The 19,575-nt window shown below is 43.6% G+C and overlaps 1 long non-coding RNA gene across 1 annotated transcript in view; it reads left to right on the plus strand.

The window, feature by feature from the left end:
• Window positions 1-419: 419 nt before the first annotated feature.
• Window positions 420-19,575, plus strand: part of LOC307181249 — a 489,006-nt gene continuing 469,850 nt past the window's right edge. Inside the window, exon 1 of the long non-coding RNA XR_013826223.1 lies at window positions 420-485. This is a non-coding gene — a long non-coding RNA (uncharacterized lncRNA). The remainder of the gene's footprint in view (window positions 486-19,575) is intronic.

Here is a 19,575-nt window from a genome sequence, read left to right on the forward strand (position 1 = left end):
CTTCATTTGCTCACCGAACCTCTCCAATCCTATCACTGCTGCGTTTATGCCCCTGTAGACATGCTTGATTCTCTTTTGGAGACATAGCAATCCATAGGTTTTACGATACTTACTAGTCAGGTACATTCTTAGGCGTTTAATATGCGGTGTTGAGTCCATTTCGTTGAGCAAGGAGTAGCTCTTGTCTATTCCATATTTGACTTAAGGAACTTTATCTGTGCTCATTTCAATCTCAGGTTTTATGCAGCACCCCAAGGCACCTTTACCCTTAAGCAAGAATAAGTTGGTTTTCTAAATTTGAGACCCTGTTCTGTTCTGTAATTCAGTTCCTGTGTAGCCAAGTTTACATTCCGTGTATTACTGATATCTTATGATGTTTCTTTTTCTGTGTGACTTATTTCAGTTAGAATCATCATACCTGAATCCACTCATTGTGATGCTAAGGGCCTGATGACATAGATTTCATTGCTGAGTGATATTGCTTTGTAAGTAAATACCACAACTTCTTTATCCATTTTTCACTTTCTGCGATGTTGAACTTGTACTGTAAACGAGGTTCTTGTAAACAGAGCCGTTCCAAACTTTGGGGTGACTGTGTCTTTTTGATTTTAATTTCCCTAAGCTATAGGACCATAAGTGGAAGTGCCCTAGGCTCTGTTGCTTTGTTTTTTAGATGTTTCAGGAAACACCATACACTTCTCCCAAGTGTCTGTTGGCAATTTACATCCCGCCCATCAGCATAACAAGGCTCCCAGTTCTCCATGGCCTGTCCTGCCTTTCTGGATTTTACACTTTTTTCAGATGGCCCTTTTGACCGGGGAGAAGTGAGACTTCATTGTAGTGCAGATTTCCTTTGCAAGCTTGCTTGGTTGGCCAAAAAGGGCATATGCGTTTTCTCCTGAATTTATTCAAGAAAAAACGCATACGCCCTTTTTGGCCAAGTGCATCATTGTGGACGTTCTGCCTCTTTTCCTATGCTTTCAATGCAATTCCAGTCTACCTCCTGAAATCGGTTTCCTGCAATTCGGCCCCGCTTTCAAGTCCTCTTGGCAGCCTTACTTCAGTCTATTTTTGGACGATAGCTGTCATTTATAACTCTGCAGGTTTGTGAATTACAGTGCCCCTGAGCTCCTTTCTTCAACTCGCTTTCTTGTGACCTGGCCGCAACACCGCAGGATGGCTTCAGGCCCTAATCTGGTTCTGGCTCGGCACGCTGAGCCTTTGGTTAATTCCTCTTCCTGGTGGGAAATGAGAGTTAAATTTGCCCGTTCAGACACCTCCAGCTAGTCTCTCATTGGTTCTCGCTATTCCTGTTCATCTTCCGCAGAAATTGCAAACTGGGCCAAACAGGAGGTTAAAGGGACTGACTCTCCAGGTCGGGAGAGTGTTAGTAAAGCGTCTGGAATGTTGCACCCGAGTACCAGGGTACGAAAACTGAGACATATTTGAACACGTCTCCCGATCACATGGTTGATCATACTCTAGGTTCCACATGCATGTTTTAGCTGAAGGAAGAATACCTTAAACCTGGGTAGTTGAAACCCGTGGAATGGGTACCATGCAATATGACTTCAAAGGGTCTTCATTTGCTCACGAACCTCTCCAATCCTATCACTGCTGCGTTTATGCCCCTGTACACATGCTTGATTCTCTTTCGGAGACATAGCAATCCATAGGTTTTAAGATACTTACTAGTCAGGTACATTCTTAGGCGTTTAATATGCGGTGTTGAGTCCATTTCATTGAGCAAGGAGTAGCTCTTGTCTATTCCATATTTGGCTTAAGGAACTTTATCTGTGCTCATTTCAATCTCTGGTTTTATGCAGCACCCCAACTCACCTTTACCCTTAAGCAAGCATAAGTTGGTTTTCTAAATTTGAGAACCTGTTCTGTTCTGTAATTCAGTTCCTGTGTAGCCAAGTTTCCATTCCGTGTATTACTGATATCTTATGATGTTTCTTTTTCTGTGTGACTTATTTCAGTTAGAATCATCATACCTGAATCCACTCATTGTGCTGCTAAGGGCCTGATGACATAGATTTCATTGTTGAGTGATATTGCTTTGTAAGTGAATACCACAACTTCTTTATCCATTTTTCACTTTCTGCGATGTTGAACTTGTACTGTAAATAAGGTTCTTGTAAACAGAGCCGTTCCAGACATTAGGGTGGCTGTGTCTTTTTGATTTTAATTTCCCTAAGCTATAGGACCATAAGTGGAAGTGCCCTAGGCTCTGTTGCTTTGTTTTTTAGATGTTTCAGGAAACACCATACACTTCTCCCAAGTGTCTGTTGGCAATTTACATCCCGCCCATCAGCATAACAAGGCTCCCAGTTCTCAATGGCCTGTTGCCTTTCTGGATTTTACACTTTTTTCAGATGGCCCTTTTGACAGGGGGGAAGTGAGACTTCATTGTAGTGCAGATTTCCTTTGCAAGCTTGCTTGGTTGGCCAAAAAGGGCGTATGCGTTTTTTCCTGAATATATTCAGGAAAAAACGCATACGCCCTTTTTGGCCAAGTGCATCATTGTGGACGTTCTGCCTCTTTTCCTATGCTTTCAATGCAATTCCTGTCTACCTCCTGAAATCGGTTTCCTGCAATTCTGCCCCGCTTTCAAGTCCTCTTGGCAGCCTTACTTCAGTCTATTTTTGGACGATAGCTGTCATTTATAACTCTGCAGGTTTGTGAATTACAGTGCCCCTGAGCTCCTTTCTTCAACTCGCTTTCTTGTGACCTGGCCGCAACACCGCAGGATGGCTTCAGGCCCTAATCTGGTGCCGGCACGGCATGCTGAGCCTTTGGTTATTTCCTCTTCCTGGTGGGAAATGAGAGTTAAATTTGCCCGTCCAGACACCTCCAGCTAGCCTCTCATTGGTTCTCACTATTCCTGTTCATCTTCCGCAGAAATTGCAAACTGGGCCAATCGGGAGGTTAAAGGGACTGACTCTCCAAGTCGGGAGAGTGTTAGTAAAGCGTCTGCAATGTTGCACCCGAGTACCAGGGGAGGAAAACTGAGACATATTTGAACACGTCTCCCGTTCACATGGTTGATCATACTCTGGGTTCCACATGCATGTTTTAGCTGAAGGAAGAATACCTTAAACCTGGAGAGTTGAGACCCGTGTAATGGGTACCATGCAATATGACTTCAAAGGGTCTTCATTTGCTCACCGAACCTCTCCAATCCTATCACTGCTGCGTTTATGCCCCTGTACACACGCTTGATTCTCTTTTGGAGACATAGCAATCCATAGGTTTTAAGATACTTACTAGCCAGGTACATTCTTAGGCGTTTAATATGGGGTTTTGAGTCCATTTCGTTGAGCAAGGAGTAGCTCTTGTCTATTCCATATTTGGCTTAAGGTACTTTATCTGTGCTCATTTCAATCTCTGGTTTTATGCAGCACCCCAACTCACCTTTCCCCTTAAGCAAGCATAAGTTGGTTTTCTAAATTTGAGACCCTGCTTTGTTTTGGAATGCAGTTCCTGTGTAGCCAAGTTTACATTCCATGTATTAGTGATATCTTATGACGTTTCTTTTTCTGTGTGACTTATTTCAGTTAGAATCATCGTACCTGAATCCACTCATTATGCTGCTACGGGCCTGATGACATAGATTTCATTGCTGAGTGATACTGCATTGTACGTAAGTACCACAAGTTCTTTATCCATTTTTCACTTTCTGTGATATTGAACATGTACGGTAAGCGAGGTTCTTGTAAACGGAGGCGTCCTAAACTTTGGGGTGGCTGTGTCTTTTTTATTTTAATTTCCCTAAGCTATAGGACCATAAGTGGCAGTGCCCTGGGCTCTGTTGCATTGTTTTTTAGATGTTTCAGGAAAAACCATACACTTCTCCCGAGTGTCTGTTGGCAATTTACATCCCGCCCATCAGCATAACAAGGCTCCCAGTTCTCCATGGCCTGTCCTGCCTTTCTGGATTTTACATTTATTTCAGATGGCCCTTTTGACCGGGGAGAAGTGAGACTTCATTGTAGAGCAGATTTCCTTTGCAAGCTTGCTTGGTTGGCCAAAAAGGGCGTATGCGTTTTTTCCTGAATATATTCAGGAAAAAACGCATACGCCCTTTTTGGCCAAGTGCATCATTGTGGACGTTCTGCCTCTTTTCCTATGCTTTCAATGCAATTCCAGTCTACCTCCTGAAATCGGTTTCCTGCAATTCTGCCCCGCTTTCAAGTCCTCTTGGCAGCCTTCCTTCAGTCTATTTTTGGACGATAGCTGTCATTTATAACTCTGCAGGTTTGTGAATTACAGTGCCCCTGAGCTCCTTTCTTCAACTCGCTTTCTTTTGAGCTGGTCGCCACACCGCAGGATGGCTTCAGGCCCTAATCTGGTTCCGGCACGGCACGCTGAGCCTTTGGTTAATTCCTCTTCCTGGTGGGAAATGAGAGTTAAATTTGCCCGTCCAGACACCTCCAGCTAGTCTCTCATTGGTTCTCGCTATTCCTGTTCATCTTCCGCAGAAATTGCAAACTGGGCCAAACAGGAGGTTAAAGGGACTGACTCTCCAAGTCGGGAGAGTGTTAGTAAAGCGTCTGGAATGTTGCACCCGAGTACCAGGGTACGAAAACTGAGACATATTTGAACACGTCTCCGGATCACATGGTTGATCATACTCTAGGTTCCACATGCATGTTATAGATGAAGGAAGAATACCTAAAACCTGGGTAGTTGAAACCCGTGGAATGGGTACCATGCAATATGACTTCAAAGGGTCTTCATTTGCTCACCGAACCTCGCCAATCCTATCACTGCTGCGTTTATGCCCCTGTACACATGCTTGATTTTCTTTCAGAGACATAGCAATCCATAGGTTTTAAGATACTTACTAGTCAGGTACATTCTTAGGCGTTTAATATGCGGTGTTGAGTCCATTTCGTTGAGCAAGGAGTAGCTCTTGTCTATTCCATATTTGGCTTAAGGAACTTTATCTGTGCTCATTTCAATCTCTGGTTTTATGCAGCACCCCAACTCACCTTTCCCCTTAAGCAAGCATAAGTTGGTTTTCTAAATTTGAGACCCTGTTCTGTTCTGTAATTCAGTTCCTGTGGAGCCAAGTTTACATTCCGTGTTTTACTGATATCTTATGATGTTTCTTTTCTGTGTGACTTATTTCAGTTAGAATCATCATACCTGAATCCACTCATTGTGCTGCTAAGGGCCTGATGACACAGATTTCATTACTGAGTGATATTGCTTTGTAAGTAAATACCACAACTTCTTTATCCATTTTTCACTTTCTGCGATGTTGAACTTGTACTGTAAACGAGGTTCTTGTAAACAGAGCCGTTCCAAACTTTGGAGTGGCTGTGTCTTTTTGATTTTAATTTCCCTAAGCTATAGGACCAAGAGTGGAAGTGCCCTAGGTTCTGTTGCTTTGTTTCTTAGATGTTTCAGGAAACACCACACACTTCCCCAAGTGTCTGTTGGCAATTTACATCCCGCCCATCAGCATAACAAGGCTCCCAGTTCTCCATGGCCTGTCCTGCCTTTCTGGATTTTACACTTTTTTCAGATGGCCCTTTTGACCGGGGGGAAGTGAGACTTCATTGTAGTGCAGATTTCCTTTGCAAGCTTGCTTGGTTGGCCAAAAAGGGCGTATGCGTTTTTTCCTGAATATATTCAGGAAAAAACGCATACGCCCTTTTTGGCCAAGTGCATCATTGTGGACGTTCTGCCTCTTTTCCTATGCTTTCAATGCAATTCCAGTCTACCTCCTGAAATCGGTTTCCTGCAATTCTGCCCCGCTTTCAAGTCCTCTTGGCAGCCTTCCTTCAGTGTATTTTTGGACGATAGCTGTCATTTATAACTCTGCAGGTTTGTGAATTACAGTGCCCCTGAGCTCCTTTTTTCAACTCGCTTTCTTGTGAGCTGGCCGCAACACCGCAGAATGGCTTCAGGCCCTAATCTGGTTCCGGCACGGCTCGATGAGCCTTTGGTTATTTCCTCTTCCTGGTGGGAAATGAGAGTTAAATTTGCCCGTCCAGACACCTCCAGCTAGTCTCTCATTGGTTCTCGCTATTCCTGTTCATCTTCCGCAGAAATTGCAAACTGGGCCAAACAGGAGGTTAAAGGCGCTGACTCTCCAAGTGGCAGAGTGTTAGTAAAGCGTCTGGAATGTTGCACCCGAGTACCAGGGGAGGAAAACTGAGACATATTTGAACACGTCTCCCGATCACATGGTTGATCTTACTCTAGGTTCCACATGCATGTTTTAGATGAAGGAAGAATACCTAAAACCTGGGTAGTTGAAACCCGTGGAACGGGTACCATGCAATATGACTTCAAAGGGTCTTCATTTGCTCACCGAACCTCTCCAATCCTATCACTGCTGCGTTTATGCCCCTGTACACATGCTTGATTCTCTTTCGGAGACATAGCAATCTATAGGTTTTAAGATACTTACTAGTCAGGTACATTCTTAGGCGTTTAATATGCGGTGTAGAGTCCATTTCGTTGAGCAAGGAGTAGCTCTTGTCTATTCCATATTTGGCTTAAGGAACTTTATCTGTGCTCATTTCAATCTCTGGTTTTATGCAGCACCCCAACTCACCTTTCCCCTTAAGCAAGCATAAGTTGGTTTTCTAAATTTGAGACCCTGTTCTGTTCTGTAATTCAGTTCCTGTGTAGCCAAGTTTCCATTCCGTGTATTACTGATATCTTATGATGTTTCTTTTTCTGTGTGACTTATTTCAGTTAGAATCATCATACCTGAATCCACTCATTGTGCTGCTAAGGGCCTGATGACATAGATTTCATTGCTGAGTGATATTGCTTTGTAAGTAAATACCACAGCTTCTTTATCCATTTTTCATTTTCTGCGATATTGAACTTGTACTGTAAACGAGGTTCTTGTAAACAGAGGCGTCCCAAACTTTGGGGTGGCTGTGTCTTTTTGATTTTAATTTCCCTAAGCTATAGGACCATAAGTGGAAGTGCCCTAGGCTCTGTTGCTTTGTTTTTTCGATGTTTCAGGAAACACCATACACTTCTCCCGAGTGTCTGTTGGCAATTTACATCCCGCCCATCAACATAACAAGGCTCCCAGTTCTCCATGTCCTGTCCTGCCTTTCTGGATTTTACACTTTTTTCAGATGGCCCTTTTGATCGGGGGGAAGTGAGACTTCATTGTAGTGCAGATTTCCTTTGCAAGCTTGCTTGGTTGGCCAAAAAGGGCGTATGCGTTTTTTCCTGAATATATTCAGGAAAAAACGCATACGCCCTTTTTGGCCAAGTGCATCATTGTGGACGTTCTGCCTCTTTTCCTATGCTTTCAATGCAATTCCAGTCTACCTCCTGAAATCGGTTTCCTGCAATTCTGCCCCGCTTTCAAGTCCTCTTGGCAGCCTTACTTCAGTCTATTTTTGGACGATAGCTGTCATTTATAACTCTGCAGGTTTGTGAATTACAGTGCCCCTGAGCTCCTTTTTTCAACTCGTTTTCTTGTGAGCTGGCTGCAACACCGCTGGATGGCTTCAGGCCCTAATCTGGTTCCGGCACGGCATGCAGAGCCTTTGGTTATTTCCTCTTCCTGGTTGGAAATGAGAGTTAAATTTGCCTGTCCAGACACCTCCAGCTAGTCTCTCATTGGTTCTCCCTATTCCTGTTCATCTTCCGCAGAAATTGCAAACAGGGCCAAACAGGAGGTTAAAGGCGCTGACTCTCCAAGTGGGGAGAGTGTTAGTAAAGCGTCTGGAATGTTGCACCCGAGTACCAAGGGAGGAAAACTGAGACATATTTGAACACGTCTCCCATTCACAAGGTTGATCATACTCTGGGTTCCACATGCATGTTTTAGCTGAAGGAAGAATACCTTAAACCTGGAGAGTTGAGACCCGTGTAATGGGTACCATGCAATATGACTTCAAAGGGTCTTCATATGCTCACGAACCTCTCCAATCCTATCACTGCTGCGTTTCTGCCCCTGTACACATGATTGATTCTCTTTCAGAGACATAGCAATCTATAGGTTTTAAGATACTTACTAGACAGGTACATTCTTAGGCGTTTAATATGCGGTGTTGAGTCCATTTCGTTGAGCAAGGAGTAGCTCTTGTCTATTCCATATTTGGCTTAAGGAAATTTATCTGTGCTCATTTCAATCTCTGGTTTTATGCAGCACCCCAACTCACCTTTACCCTTAAGCAAGAATAAGTTGGTTTTCTAAATTTGAGACCCTGTTCTGTTCTGTAATTCATTTCCTGTGTAGCCAAGTTTACATTCCGTGTATTACTGATATCTTATGATGTTTCTTTTTCTGTGTGACTTATTTCAGTTAGAATCATCATACCTGAATCCACTCATTGTGCTGCTAAGGGCCTGATGACACAGATTTCATTGCTGAGTGATATTGCTTTGTAAGTAAATACCACAACTTCTTTACCCATTTTTCACTTTCTGCGATGTTGAACTTGTACTGTAAACGAGGTTCTTGTAAACAGAGCCGTTCCAAACTTTGGGGTGGCTGTGTCTTTTTGATTTTAATTTCCCTAAGCTATAGGACCATAAGTGGAAGTGCCCTAGGTTCTGTTGCTTTGTTTTTTAGATGTTTCAGGAAACACCATACACATCTCCGGAGTGGTTGTTGCCAATTTACATCCCGCCCATCAGCATAACAAGGTTCCCAGTTCTCCATGGCCTGTCCTGCCTTTCTGGATTTTACACTTTTTTCAGATGGCCCTTTTGACCGGGGGGAAGTGAGACTTCATTGTAGTGCAGATTTCCTTTGCAAGCTTGCTTGGTTGGCCAAAAAGGGCGTATGCGTTTTTTCCTGAATATATTCAGGAAAAAACGCATACGCCCTTTTTGGCCAAGTGCATCATTGTGGACGTTCTGCCTCTTTTCCTATGCTTTCAATGCAATTCCAGTCTACCTCCTGAAATCGGTTTCCTGCAATTCTGCCCCGCTTTCAAGTCCTCTTGGCAGCCTTACTTCAGTCTATTTTTGGACGATAGCTGTCATTTATATCTGCAGGTTTGTGAATTACAGTTCCCCTGAGCTCCTTTCTTCAACTCGCTTTCTTGTGAGCTGGCCGCAACACCGCAGGATGGCTTCAGGCCCTAATCTGGTTCCGGCACGGCACGCTGAGCCTTTGGTTAATTCCTCTTCATGGTGGGAAATGAGAGTTAAATTTGCCCGTCCAGACACCTCCAGCTAGTCTCTCATTGGTTCTCGCTATTCCTGTTCATCTTCTGCAGAAATTTCAAACTGGGCCAAACAGGAGGTTAAAGGGGCAGACTCTCCAAGTGGCAGAGTGTTAGTAAAGCGTCTGGAATGTTGCACCCGAGTACCAGGGGAGGAAAACTGAGACATATTTGAACACGTCTCCCGTTCACATGGTTGATCATACTTGGGTTCCACATGCATGTTTTAGCTGAAGGAAGAATACCTTAAACCTGGGTAGTTGAAACCCGTGTAAAGGGTACCATGCAATATGACTTCAAAGGGTCTTCATTTGCTCACCGAACCTCTCCAATCCTATCACTGCTGCCTTTATGCCCCTGTACACATGCTTGATTCTCTTTCGGAGACATAGCAATCCATAGGTTTTAAGATACTTACTAGTCAGGTACATTCTTAGGCGTTTAATATGCGGTGTTGAGTCCATTTCGTTGAGCAAGGAGTAGCTCTTGTGTATTCCATATTTGACTTAAGGAACTTTATCTGTGCTCATTTCAATGTGTGGTTTTATGCAGCACCCCAACTCACCTTTACCCTTAAGCAAGCATAAGTTGGTTTTCTAAATTTGAGACCCTGTTCTGTTCTGTAATTCAGTTCCTGTGTAGCCAAGTTTACATTCCGTGTATTACTGATATTTTATGATGTTTCTTTTTCTGTGTGTATTATTTCAGTTAGAATCATCATACCTGAATCCACTCATTGTGCTGCTAAGGGCCTGATGACACAGATTTCATTGCTGAGTGATATTGCTTTGTAAGTAAATACCACAACTTCTTTATCCATTTTTCACTTTCTGCGATGTTAAACTTGTACTGTAAACGAGGTTCTTGTAAACAGAGCCGTTCCAAACATTGGGGTGGCTGTGTCTTTTTGATTTTAATTTCCCTAAGCTATAGGACCAAGAGTGGAAGTGCCCTAGGTTCTGTTGCTTTGTTTTTTAGATGTTTCAGGAAACACCATACACTTCTCCCGAGTGGTTGTTGGCAAATTACATCCCGCCCATCAGCATAACAAGGCTCCCAGTTCTCCATGGCCTGTCCTGCGTTTCTGGATTTTACACTTTTTTCAGATGGCCCTTTTGACCGGGGAGAAGTGAGACTTCATTGTAGTGCAGATTTCCTTTGCCAGCTTGCTTGGTTGGCCAAAAAGGACGTATGCGTTTTTTCCTGAATATATTCAGGAATATATTCAGGAAAAAACGCATACGCCCGTTTTGGCCAAGTGCATCATTGTGGACGTTCTGCCTCTTTTCCTATGCTTTCAATGCAATTCCAGTCTACCTCCTGAAATCGGTTTCCTGCAATTCTGCCCCGCTTTCAAGTCCTCTTGGCAGCCTTCCTTCAGTCTATTTTTGGACGATAGCTGTCATTTATAACTCTGCAGGTTTGTGAATTACAGTGCCCCTGAGCTCCTTTCTTCAACTCGCTTTCTTGTGAGCTGGCCGCAACACCGCAGAATGGCTTCAGGCCCTAATCTGGTTCCGGCACGGCACGCTGAGCCTTTGATTATTTCCTCTTCCTGGTGGGAAATGAGAGTTAAATTTGCCCGTCCAGACACCTCCAGCTAGTCTCTCATTGGTTCTCGCTATTCCTGTTCATCTTCCGCAGAAATTGCAAACTGGGCCAAACAGGAGGTTAAAGGCGCTGTCTCTCCAGGTCGGGAGAGTGTTAGTAAAGCGTCTGGAATGTTGCACCCGAGTACCAGGGGAGGAAAACTGAGACATATTTGAACACGTCTCCCGATCACATGGTTGATCTTACTCTAGGTTCCACATGCATGTTTTAGATGAAGGAAGAATACCTAAAACCTGGGTAGTTGAAACCCGTGGAACGGGTACCATGCAATATGACTTCAAAGGGTCTTCATTTGCTCACCGAACCTCTCCAATCCTATCACTGCTGCGTTTATGCCCCTGTACACATGCTTGATTCTCTTTCGGAGACATAGCAATCTATAGGTTTTAAGATACTTACTAGTCAGGTACATTCTTAGGCGTTTAATATGCGGTGTAGAGTCCATTTCGTTGAGCAAGGAGTAGCTCTTGTCTATTCCATATTTGGCTTAAGGAACTTTATCTGTGCTCATTTCAATCTCTGGTTTTATGCAGCACCCCAACTCACCTTTCCCCTTAAGCAAGCATAAGTTGGTTTTCTAAATTTGAGACCCTGTTCTGTTCTGTAATTCAGTTCCTGTGTAGCCAAGTTTCCATTCCGTGTATTACTGATATCTTATGATGTTTCTTTTTCTGTGTGACTTATTTCAGTTAGAATCATCATACCTGAATCCACTCATTGTGCTGCTAAGGGCCTGATGACACAGATTTCATTGCTGAGTGATATTGCTTTGTAAGTAAATACCACAACTTCTTTACCCATTTTTCACTTTCTGCGATGTTGAACTTGTACTGTAAACGAGGTTCTTGTAAACAGAGCTGTTCCAAACTTTGGGGTGGCTGTGTCTTTTTTATTTTAATTTCCCTAAGCTATAGGACCAAGAGTGGAAGTACCCTAGGTTCTGTTGCTTTGTTTTTTAGATGTTTCAGGAAACACCATACACATCTCCGGAGTGGTTGTTGCCAATTTACATCCCGCCCATCAGCATAACAAGGCTCCCAGTTCTCCATGGCCTGTCCTGCCTTTCTGGATTTTACACTTTTTTCAGATGGCCCTTTTGACCGGGGGGAAGTGAGACTTCATTGTAGTGCAGATTTCCTTTGCAAGCTTGCTTGGTTGGCCAAAAAGGGCGTATGCGTTTTTTCCTGAATATATTCAGGAAAAAACGCATACGCCCTTTTTGGCCAAGTGCATCATTGTGGACGTTCTGCCTCTTTTCCTATGCTTTCAATGCAATTCCAGTCTACCTCCTGAAATCGGTTTCCTGCAATTCTGCCCCGCTTTCAAGTCCTCTTGGCAGCCTTACTTCAGTCTATTTTTGGACGATAGCTGTCATTTATAACTCTGCAGGTTTGTGAATTACAGTTCCCCTGAGCTCCTTTCTTCAACTCGCTTTCTTGTGAGCTGGCCGCAACACCGCAGGATGGCTTCAGGCCCTAATCTGGTTCCGGCACGGCACGCTGAGCCTTTGGTTAATTCCTCTTCCTGGTGGGAAATGAGAGTTAAATTTGCCCGTCCAGACACCTCCAGCTAGTCTCTCATTGGTTCTCGCTATTCCTGTTCATCTTCCGCAGAAATTGCAAACTGGGCCAAACAGGAGGTTAAAGGGACTGACTCTCCAAGTCGGGAGAGTGTTAGTAAAGCGTCTGGAATGTTGCACCCGAGTACCAGGGTACGAAAACTGAGACATATTTGAACACGTCTCCCGATCACATGGTTGATCATACTCTGAGTTCCACATGCATGTTTTAGCTGAAGGAAGAATACCTTAAACCTGGGTAGTTGAAACCCGTGGAATGGGTACCATGCAATATGACTTCAAAGGGTCTTCATTTGCTCACCGAACCTCTCCAATCCTATCACTGCTGCGTTTATGCCCCTGTACACATGCTTGATTCTCTTTCGGAGACATAGCAATCCATAGGTTTTACGATACTTACTAGTCAGGTACATTCTTAGGCGTTTAATATGCGGTGTTGAGTCCATTTCGTTGAGCAAGGAGTAGCTCTTGTCTATTCCATATTTGGCTTAAGGAACTTTATCTGTGCTCATTTCAATCTCTGGTTTTATGCAGCACCCCAACTCACCTTTCCCCTTAAGCAAGCATAAGTTGGTTTTCTAAATTTGAGACCCTGTTCTGTTCTGTAATTCAGTTCCTGTGTAGCCAAGTTTCCATTCCGTGTATTACTGATATCTTATGATGTTTCTTTTTCTGTGTGACTTATTTCAGTTAGAATCATCATACCTGAATCCACTCATTGTGCTGCTAAGGGCCTGATGACATAGATTTCATTGCTGAGTGATATAGCTTTGTAAGTAAATACCACAACTTCTTTATCCATTTTTCACTTTCTGAGATGTTGAACTTGTACTGTAAACGAGGTTCTTGTAAACAGAGCCGTTCCAAACTTTGGGGTGGCTGTGTCTTTTTGATTTTAATTTCCCTAAGCTATAGGACCATAAGTGGAAGTGCCCTAGGCTCTGTTGCTTTGTTTTTTCGATGTTTCAGGAAACACCATACACTTCTCCCGAGTGTCTGTTGGCAATTTACATCCCGCCCATCAGCATAAGAAGGCTCCCAGTTCTCCAGGGCCTGTCCTGCCTTTCTTGATTTTATACTTTTTTCAGATGGCACTTTTGACCGGGGGGAAGTGAGACTTCATTGTAGTGCAGATTTCCTTTGCAAGCTTGCTTGGTTGGCCAAAAAGGGCGTATGCGTTTTTTCCTGAATATATTCAGGAAAAAACGCATACGCCCTTTTTGGCCAAGTGCATCATTGTGGACGTTCTGCCTCTTTTCCTATGCTTTCAATGCAATTCCTGTCTACCTCCTGAAATCGGTTTCCTGCAATTCTGCCCCGCTTTCAAGTCCTCTTGGCAGCCTTCCTTCAGTCTATTTTTGGACGATAGCTGTCATTTATAACTCTGCAGGTTTGTGAATTACAGTGCCCCTGAGCTCCTTTCTTCAACTCGGTTTCTTTTGAGCTGGCCGCAACACCGCAGCATGGCTTCAGCCCCTAATCTGGTTCTGGCACGGCACACTGAGCCTTTGTTTAATTCCTCTTCCTGGTGGGAAATGAGAGTTAAATTTGCCCGTCCAGACACCTCCAGCTAGTCTCTCATTGGTTCTCGCTATTCCTGTTCATCTTCCGCAGAAATTGCACACTGGGCCAAACAGGAGATTTAAGGGACTGACTCTCCAAGTCGGGAGAGTGTTAGTAAAGAGTCTGGACTGTTGCACCCGAGTACCAGGATACGAAAACTGAGAAATATTTGAACACGTCTCCCGATCACATGGTTGATCATACTCTAGGTTCCACATGCAAGTTTTAGCTGAAGGAAGAATAACTTAAACCTGGAGAGTTAAGACCCGTGGAATGGGTACCATGTAATATGACTTCAAAGGGTCTTCATTTGCTCACCGAACCTCTCCAATCCTATAACAGCTGCGTTTATGCCCCTGTACACTAGCTTCATTCTCTTTCGGAGACATAGCAATCCATAGGTTTTAAGATACTTACTAGTCAGGTACATTCTTAGGCGTTTAATATGCGGTGTTGAGTCCATTTCGTTGAGCAAGGAGTAGCTCTTGTGTATTCCATATTTGACTTAAGGAACTTTATCTGTGCTCATTTCAATGTGTGGTTTTATGCAGCACCCCAACTCACCTTTACCCTTAAGCAAGCATAAGTTGGTTTTCTAAATTTGAGACCCTGTTCTGTTCTGTAATTCAGTTCCTGTGTAGCCAAGTTTACATTCCGTGTATTACTGATATCTTATGATGTTTCTTTTTCTGTGTGACTTATTTCAGTTAGAATCATCATACCTGAATCCACTCATTGTGCTGCTAAGGGCCTGATGACATAGATTTCATTGCTGAGTGATACTGCATTGTACGTAAGTACCACAAGTTCTTTATCCATTTTTCACTTTCTGTGATATTGAACTTGTACGGTAAACGAGGTTCTTGTAACCGGAGGCGTCCCAAACTTTGGGGTGGCTGTGTCTTTTTGATTTTAATTTCCCTAAGCTATAGGACCATAAGTGGAAGTGCCCTAGGCTCTGTTGCTTTGTTTTTTAGATGTTTCAGGAAACACCATACACTTCTCCCGAGTGGCTGTTGGCAATTTACATCCCGCCCATCAGCATAACAAGGCTCCCAGTTCTCCATGGCCTGTCCTGCCTTTCTGGATTTTACACTTTTTTCAGATGGCCCTTTTGACCGGGGGGAAGTGAGACTTCATTGTAGTGCAGATTTCCTTTGCAAGCTTGCTTGGTTGGCCAAAAAGGGCGTATGCGTTTTTTCCTGAATATATTCAGGAAAAAACGCATACGCCCTTTTTGGCCAAGTGCATCATTGTGGACGTTCTGCCTCTTTTCCTATGCTTTCAATGCAATTCCAGTCTACCTCCTGAAATCGGTTTCCTGCAATTCTGCCCCGCTTTCAAGTCCTCTTGGCAGCCTTAATTCAGTCTATTTTTGGACGATAGCTGTCATTTATAACTCTGCAGGTTTGTGAATTACAGTGCCCCTGAGCTCCTTTCTTCAACTCGCATTCTTGTGACCTGGCCGCAACACCGCAGGATGGCTTCAGGCCCTAATCTGGTTCCGGCACGGCACGCTGAGCCTTTGGTTAATTCCTCTTCCTGGTGGGAAATGAGAGTTAAATTTGCCCGTCCAGACACCTCCAGCTATTCTCTCATTGGTTCTCGCTATTCCTGTTCATCTTCCGCAGAAATTGCAAACTGGGCCAAACAGGAGGTTAAAGGCGCTGACTCTCCAAGTTGGGAGAGTGTTAGTAAAGCGTCTGGAATGTTGCACCCGAGTACTAGGGTACGAAAACTGAGACATATTTGAACACGTCTCCCGATCACATGGTTGATCATACTCTGGGTTCCACATGCATGATTTAGCTGAAGGAAGAATACCTAAAACCTGGGTAGTTGAAACCCGTGGAATGGGTACCATGCAATATGACTTCAAAGGGTCTTCATTTGCTCACTGAACCTCTCCAATCCTATCACTGCTGCGTTTATGCCCCTGTACACATGCTTGATTCTCTTTCGGAGACATAGCAATCCATAGGTTTTAAGATACTTACTAGTCAGGTACATTCTTAGGCGTTTAATATGCGGTGTTGAGTCCATTTCGTTGAGCAAGGAGTAGCTCTTGTCTATTCCATATTTGGCTTAAGGAACTTTATCTATGCTCATTTCAATCTCTGGTTTTATGCAGCACCCCAACTCACCTTTCCCCTTAAGCAAGCATAAGTTGGTTTTCTAAATTTGAGACCCTGTTCTGTTCTGTAATTCAGTTCCTGTGTAGCCAAGTTTACATTCCGTGTATTACTGATATCTTATGATGTTTCTTTTTCTGTGTGACTTATTTCAGTTAGAATCATCATACCTGAATCCACTCATTGTGCTGCTAAGGGCCTTGTGACACAGATTTCATTGCTGAGTGATATTGCTTTGTAAGTAAATACCACAACTTCTTTATCCATTTTTCACTTTCTGCGATGTTGAACTTGTACTGTAAACGAGGTTCTTGTAAACAGAGCCATTCCAAACTTTGGGGTGGCTGTGTCTTTTTGATTTTAATTTCCCTAAGCTATAGGACCATAAGTGGAAGTGCCCTAGGCTCTGTTGCTTTGTTTTTTAGATGTTTCAGGAAACACCATACACTTCTCCTGAGTGTCTGTTGGCAATTTACATCCCGCCCATCAGCATAACAAGGCTCCCAGTTCTCCATGGCCTGTCCTGCCTTTCTGGATTTTACACTTTTTTCAGATGGCCCTTTTGACCGGGTGGAAGTGAGACTTCATTGTAGTGCAGATTTCCTTTGCAAGCTTGCTTGGTTGGCCAAAAAGGGCGTATGCGTTTTTTCCTGAATATATTCAGGAAAAAACGCATACGCCCTTTTTGGCCAAGTGCATCATTGTGGACGTTCTGCCTCTTTTCCTATGCTTTCAATGCAATTCCTGTCTACCTCCTGAAATCGGTTTCCTGCAATTCTGCCCCGCTTTCAAGTCCTCTTGGCAGCCTTACTTCAGTATATTTTTGGACGATAGCTGTCATTTATAACTCTGCAGGTTTGTGAATTACAGTGTCCCTGAGCTCCTTTCTTCAACTCGCTTTCTTGTGACCTGGCCGCAACACCGCAGGATGGCTTCAGGCCCTAATCTGGTTCCGGCCCAGCATGCTGAGCCTTTGGTTAATTCCTCTTCCTGGTGGGAAATGAGAGTTAAATTTGCCCGTCCAGACACCTCCAGCTAGCCTCTCATTGGTTCTCGCTATTCCTGTTCATCTTCCGCAGAAATTGCAAACTGGGCCAAACAGGAGGTTAAAGGGACTGACTCTCCAAGTGGGGAGAGTGTTAGTAAAGCGTCTGGAATGTTGCACCCGAGTACCAAGGGAGGAAAACTGAGACATATTTGAACACGTCTCCCATTCACACGGTTGATCATACTCTGGGTTCCACATGCATGTTTTAGCTGAAGGAAGAATACCTTAAACCTGGAGAGTTGAGACCCGTGTAATGGGTACCATGCAATATGACTTCAAAGGGTCTTCATATGCTCACGAACCTCTCCAATCCTATCACTGCTGCGTTTCTGCCCCTGTACACATGCTTGATTCTCTTTCAGAGACATAGCAATCCATAGGTTTTAAGATACTTACTAGACAGGTACATTCTTAGGCGTTTAATATGCGGTGTTGAGTCCATTTCGTTGAGCAAGGAGTAGCTCTTGTCTATTCCATATTTGGCTTAAGGAAATTTATCTGTGCTCATTTCAATCTCTGGTTTTATGCAGCACCCCAACTCACCTTTACCCTTAAGCAAGAATAAGTTGGTTTTCTAAATTTGAGACCCTGTTCTGTTCTGTAATTCATTTCGTGTGTAGCCAAGTTTACATTCCGTGTATTACTGATATCTTATGATGTTTCTTTTTCTGTGTGACTTATTTCAGTTAGAATCATCATACCTGAATCCACTCATTGTGCTGCTAAGGGCCTGATGACACAGATTTCATTGCTGAGTGATATTGCTTTGTAAGTAAATACCACAACTTCTTTACCCATTTTTCACTTTCTGCGATGTTGAACTTGTACTGTAAACGAGGTTCTTGTAAACAGAGCCGTTCCAAACTTTGGGGTGGCTGTGTCTTTTTGATTTTAATTTCCCTAAGCTATAGGACCAAGAGTGGAAGTACCCTAGGTTCTGTTGCTTTGTTTTTTAGATGTTTCAGGAAACACCATACACATCTCCGGAGTGGTTGTTGCCAATTTACATCCCGCCCATCAGCATAACAAGGCTCCCAGTTCTCCATGGCCTGTCCTGCCTTTCTGGATTTTACACTTTTTTCAGATGGCCCTTTTGACCGGGGGGAAGTGAGACTTCATTGTAGTGCAGATTTCCTTTGCAAGCTTGCTTGGTTGGCCAAAAAGGGCGTATGCGTTTTTTCCTGAATATATTCAGGAAAAAACGCATACGCCCTTTTTGGCCAAGTGCATCATTGTGGACGTTCTGCCTCTTTTCCTATGCTTTCAATGCAATTCCAGTCTACCTCCTGAAATCGGTTTCCTGCAATTCTGCCCCGCTTTCAAGTCCTCTTGGCAGCCTTACTTCAGTCTATTTTTGGACGATAGCTGTCATTTATAACTCTGCAGTTTTGTGAATTACAGTTCCCCTGAGCTCCTTTCTTCAACTCGCTTTCTTGTGAGCTGGCCGCAACACCGCAGGATGGCTTCAGGCCCTAATCTGGTTCCGGCACGGCACGCTGAGCCTTTGGTTAATTCCTCTTCCTGGTGGGAAATGAGAGTTAAATTTGCCCGTCCAGACACCTCCAGCTAGTCTCTCATTGGTTCTCGCTATTCCTGTTCATCTTCCGCAGAAATTGCAAACTGGGCCAAACAGGAGGTTAAAGGGACTGACTCTCCAAGTCGGGAGAGTGTTAGTAAAGCGTCTGGAATGTTGCACCCGAGTACCAGGGTACGAAAACTGAGACATATTTGAACACGTCTCCCGATCACATGGTTGATCATACTCTGAGTTCCACATGCATGTTTTAGCTGAAGGAAGAATACCTTAAACCTGGGTAGTTGAAACCCGTGGAATGGGTACCATGCAATATGACTTCAAAGGGTCTTCATTTGCTCACCGAACCTCTCCAATCCTATCACTGCTGCGTTTATGCCCCTGTACACATGCTTGATTCTCTTTCGGAGACATAGCAATCCATAGGTTTTACGATACTTACTAGTCAGGTACATTCTTAGGCGTTTAATATGCGGTGTTGAGTCCATTTCGTTGAGCAAGGAGTAGCTCTTGTCTATTCCATATTTGGCTTAAGGAACTTTATCTGTGCTCATTTCAATCTCTGGTTTTATGCAGCACCCCAACTCACCTTTCCCCTTAAGCAAGCATAAGTTGGTTTTCTAAATTTGAGACCCTGTTCTGTTCTGTAATTCAGTTCCTGTGTAGCCAAGTTTCCATTCCGTGTATTACTGATATCTTATGATGTTTCTTTTTCTGTGTGACTTATTTCAGTTAGAATCATCATACCTGAATCCACTCATTGTGCTGCTAAGGGCCTGATGACATAGATTTCATTGCTGAGTGATATAGCTTTGTAAGTAAATACCACAACTTCTTTATCCATTTTTCACTTTCTGAGATGTTGAACTTGTACTGTAAACGAGGTTCTTGTAAACAGAGCCGTTCCAAACTTTGGGGTGGCTGTGTCTTTTTGATTTTAATTT

The sequence above is a fragment of the Stenella coeruleoalba genome, assembly GCF_951394435.1.
Source record: "Stenella coeruleoalba genome assembly, contig: scaffold_93, whole genome shotgun sequence".
Classification (NCBI taxonomy): Eukaryota; Metazoa; Chordata; class Mammalia; order Artiodactyla; family Delphinidae; genus Stenella; species Stenella coeruleoalba.